Source organism: Limulus polyphemus, unplaced genomic scaffold (genome assembly GCF_000517525.1).
Source record: "Limulus polyphemus unplaced genomic scaffold, Limulus_polyphemus-2.1.2 Scaffold2089, whole genome shotgun sequence".
NCBI classification, from domain to species: domain Eukaryota; kingdom Metazoa; phylum Arthropoda; class Merostomata; order Xiphosura; family Limulidae; genus Limulus; species Limulus polyphemus.
This window is the reverse complement of record NW_013667699.1, coordinates 62,435-67,758: the sequence shown is the minus strand read 5'-3', so window position 1 is coordinate 67,758 and position 5,324 is coordinate 62,435. Positions and strand designations below refer to the sequence as shown.

The following is a 5,324-nucleotide window of genomic DNA, read 5'->3' as shown; positions in this document are numbered from 1 at the left end:
ATGGTTTGGGTAATAGTTTCAGCTGCTACATAAGATGGTTTGGGTAATAGTTTCAGCAGCTACATAAGATGTTTTGGTAATAGTTTCAGCAGCTACATAAGATAGTTTTCGTAATAGTTTCAGCTGCTACACAAGATAAACACAACTGCTACATTCACACAACTATATTTTAAATAATTTCAAGAAGATTTGATTTTATCTAACGAAATGATCATTTTTTAAACATTTTATTCAGTAAGATGTTGAACTCAAACCGATTCATGATTAATTGATTCAGCCTAATTGAAACCATGTTGAGCTGCTTGAAGTGTTTTAATTAATGTAATACAAGGAATTCAACGAAATCTCAGAACAGAAAGACCTCCAGGTTCATATCATGAGTCACGGAATGTTTTATCCAGAAAGAGTGACTGGATGTCTCACCTAAAAAGTGAGACACTGGATGTCTTAGCCAGAAAATGAGTCACTGAACGTCTCAGACAAAAAAGTGAGTCACTGAATGCTTTATCCAGCAAGAGTGACTGGATGTCTCACCTAAAAAGTGAGACACTGAATGTCTTAGCCAGAAAATGAGTCACTGAACGTCTCAGACAAAAAGTGAGTCACCGAATGTTTCAGTTAGAAAGTAGCTCACTGAATGTCTCAGCCGGGGTTAATTCATTTAAGTAGTCTAAGCTTAAAAGTTACTTACCTTACGGAAATAATGGAAGTAACGGTTTAAACGCCGAAAGCTGGAGAAGCATTGGAAACAAATAGGCCTAACATTTGTCATAAAACTCGCGAAGATTGCACATTTCTTTCTTAACATCTTCCTCTTAATTTGTCTATACGTGATTTTTATCACGGAGCTAGCCCTACTTTACTTGAAGTACCGCTATATAATGACATTGTTTTGGTTTGTTTTGAATTTTGCGCAAAGCTACTCAAGGGTTATTTGCGATAATCGTCCCTAATTGTGAAGTGATGGGCTGTAGGGAAGGTAGCTAGTGAACACCACCCACGGCCAATTGTTAGGCTACTCTTTACCAACGAATAGTGGGATTGACTGTTACATTATAACGACCTCACAGAGGAAAGGGCAATGATGTTAAGGGAGGGTATTCGAGCCCGTTCTAACAATCAGGCCATGCCAGGTCCCCTAATTATGAACTGATAGACCAGAGGGACAGCATCTGGTCAGCAGTACTCACTGCCAACTATTTGGCTACTTTAACTCAATAATGATACTTGACTGTCACTAAAAGTACGGGACGTTTTTGTCTTTGGACTTGAGCATAAAGCTACACGATGGGCTATCTGTTCTGCGCCCATCGCAGATACCAAAACCACAACTCTTCAGACTTACCGCTGAACCATTAGGGGAAGAGTACAAAAACAATCTTTGGATTTTCACTGCTAAAATCAGGGGTTCGATTCCCCTCGGTGGACACAGTGGATAGCCTGATGTGGCTTTGCTATAAGAAAAACACACACGAAACGCGATTATTTGTTGGATCCATAGTCCGACATGTTAACCAATGGTCCGTGTCCGGCCCACAGTAAAATATTATGTATGTCAATCTCCCCAAACTGTATTTGTTATTTATATATAGATTCTTACCCTCAAATTTAGCACGTGCCATTTTACAGTGATCTTTGTCGCGTGCATTAGTATTCTGCGCTTTATACATATACCTAATAATTACGGACAACAAGGAACCCGTTGATACGGTCCACTATACAAAACTCTAAAAAAATAAAAACAAAACAATCGAAACCAGCCCTTATCATACAAATATCTATCAAACCTTCCTTTAAATTAACTGCACCTATCACACCTGAAGGTGTGTTTGTTTTTTGAATTTCGCGCAAAGCTACACGAGGGCTATCTGCGCTAGCCGTCCCTAATTTAGCAGTGTAAGACTAGAGGGAAGGCAGCTAGTCATCACCACCCACCACCTACTTTTGGGCTATTTTTTTACCAACGACTAGTGGGATTGATCGCTACATTATAACACCCCCACGGCTGAAAGGGCGAGCATGTTTGGTTGGACTGGGATTCGAAACCGCGATCCGCACATTGCGAGTCGAGCGCCTCTAACCACCTGGCCATGCCGGGCCCACCTGAAGGTATTTCAGTCTAGAAACCAACCACCCTGTTAGAATAATAAACCTGTCTTAGTTGAAGATGACTCCTACCCTGCCAAAATTTGTATCTGCGTCTTCTAGTCTACCATTATCACCATTAAAGATGAAGAAAGATGATGCAAGAGCACTATGAACTCCGTTAACAATCTTAAACACCTCAATCAGATCTCCATCTAAATATTTTTATTATTTTTTTTTTTGCAAGAGAAACCAATTTCAGAAATATTAACCTTTCCACCCCAGGTATCATCATAGTAGCCCTCTTCTGAACCATTTCCAACAGTTCAATATTCTTCCCCGGGTAAGGAGCCCACGACTAAACACAATATTCCAAATGTGGTCTAACCAGCGACATACACAATAAAATTAGAATTTAGGTTTTTATTCAACATTTCTCTTTCAGAGAGAGAATAGCAGATTAGGAGCAGAAGTCAGTGAATAAAGTAGACCTACCTACCGAGCACCACGTGGAAGTATGATATTACTTCACAAACCACGAATACCAAAACCCAGAGTCCGAATCCAGTTCCTTTCTCCAGGACAAATAAACTTGCTAGCGAAACACGAATACAAAGCATGCTACCGTTACATGAGAAACCAACAAAATTCAATATTCAATCAATATTTTCCCAACAGTTCTGTTCGTTTATCCTAGAGTCACATTTGGCTATTTGCCGTGTCCACTTCGGGGAATCGAACCCCGGATCTTAGCGATGTTAGTCAGTAACAAGAAATATTGAGGACACAACAAAAAGTCACTCCCACACCGTAACAACAGACAATAAAAAGTCACGCCTAGACCATAACAAGAGACACTGAGGACAATGAATCAAAAGTCAAAGGTACCGCACCCTTTACGTGTAAGTGTAGAATTTTTTTTTCGAAGAAAAATTTTCAAGCTGAAATAAAAACAACAGAAATAAAAATATAAGGTTAAAAATAACTTTACCAGATCACCATTTTAACCTTTCTCTAAAACCTTATATTCCATGATGAGTATAACAAAGGTTTCAGAGAAATAACAACACGCCGCTAATATTATTTTCTTTTACTCTTTTCTTTTTTTCCTTTGTAATAGAACATTCTGACGGAAAGCAGAAAAAGAATATTTATTAATGCGTCAACCACACTAGTATACCTGCCATATCCAATGCCGACGAGGTCTTTCGCCTAATACCATAACTCACATAAACTTTATCAGCTAAGAATAAACTAACTATAAAATCGAATCTTTACTTAAACTAAATAAATAACCTAATTGATATAATCTCAGCTTTGAGGTATGATCCTGGATCCTTCATTTTTAAGAAATTAATGAAAAAAAATGTGAATTTAAATGTATATAAGAAACATAACGTTAACTTGAAAACTTTTTGATAAGTGCTATTAATTTGCTATTGAAGTTTAACAACCCTTATCAACGTTCACTTTTTGTAGAATGTTATTTAAATCTCAGAATGACGTTTTTCCACTTTCGTCTCCTATTTTCAATAACGAAAAAGATTTTCCTGGGATGTGGTACAGCAATTAGGACTTCCTTTGTAAACTTTAACAATACATTAGTTACAGTTATTATTTTTCGATGTAATTACTTCCAGCAGGGTAGTTTTAAAATAAAAGGGGGATACAAAACATTCCAAGGCAGCCTGGTTGGGAAGGGTTCTGTAAACTAAATATTGGCTAGGGATAAAACAAATTGTCTGTATATAGATTTTTACAGTCACTGGACAGAGAATACCGATAATTATGTAAGAGGTTATACGTTTATCTTTCTATAACCAAATCTACTTTCGGTGATAATTATGTAAGAGGTTATACGTTTATCTTTCTATCACCAAATCTACTTTCGGTGATAATTATGTAAGAGGTTATACGTTTATCTTTCTATCACTACATCTACTTTCGGTGGTAATTATGTAAGAGGTTATACGTTTATCTTTCTATCACCACATCTACTTTCGGTGATAATTATGTAAGAGGTTATACGTTTATCTTTCTATCACCAAATCTACTTTCGGTGATAATTATGTAAGAGGTTATACGTTTATCTTTCTATCACCAAATCTACTTTCGGTGGTCATTTTTCTTATCATCACACAAACTGTATAAGAGTTTATTGTGGCGAGTAAAAAACAACTCGAAACATCACATATACAAATTGTTAAAATAGGAGGAATAGGGACCTTCAAAAAAATTACAGGAACAAGATAGGTAGCTTAAAGCGAAAATGTAATATCAAATTATGTCTCAAACCTTAAGCTTCTTTGTTTTACTTTTTTTTGCGATTGCTTTAAACTGCCTATCTTGTTTCTGTAATTTTTTGAAGGTGCCTATTCCTCCTTTTTAAATTAAGAATTTTTAATAATTTTGTTTCTTTAGTTTTTTTATGTCCATCTGTATAATATAGCAATATTGACCTATTTGAAACAGTTTAATTTAATGAAATATTATTAATTATTAACGTGTTTTTTTTTTCCAAGACCTTAAAGAACGCTACAGTTCTTTTAGCGGAAAATGTATTAATGTTTGAATCAAATATGAAAAAACTTCAAAAATATATTTACACAATCCGTTATTCCCTAGACTTTTACACAAAACTGACATTTTGCACAATTATTTCTTGAAGGTTAACTTACTCTAATTTCTCATTTAAAGTTACCTTCTGTGGGTCAAGGTGGTTTTCCTTGCAAATGTTTCCTGATTAATCTTGCATTTGGAGACCATGTTGATTTTTCCCATACACAGCTGTAACAGAACACTATCAAGAAATTTAGCTACTAGTACAAAGAATAAGGCTGTCAGTAAATTAGGCTTGGCTACCTGCGTTAGAAATATTCAACAAGTGTAAATGAATAAAAACCCTACAACCCGAACGTTTTCGAAAGGTGGACCTTTCTTCTTCAGGGGCAAACTGTAAATAATAATACTGTTTGTGAAAATTGTAGCTCCCATAAATATCTTAAGAATACATCTTCGTAGTTGAACCACAGCTGGTTTTTCTTCATTTTCACTTCCGTATAGAATTATCGTCTGCTGATCTTCGTGTCTCGTGGCACGCGAGTCTACTACGTAACAATGCTACGATGCCTAGATCGTTATCTTTCTCCTGAAGTCAGTGTGTGACGTCACTTTGTTGAGCACACAAGTTTCTACTGGTACAGGGGACTATTTTAAAACACCACTGCCACCTTAACAAT

The 5,324-nt window shown here is 36.2% G+C and overlaps 1 protein-coding gene across 1 annotated transcript in view; it reads right to left on the bottom strand.

The window, feature by feature from the left end:
• LOC106465899 (protein tiptop-like) overlaps positions 1-4,852 on the bottom strand; it is a 47,400-nt gene extending 42,548 nt beyond the window's left edge. Inside the window, 1 exon segment of the mRNA XM_013926137.2 lies at positions 4,787-4,852. The gene's annotated coding sequence lies outside the window, so the exon portion shown is untranslated.
• Positions 4,853-5,324: the final 472 nt, after the last annotated feature.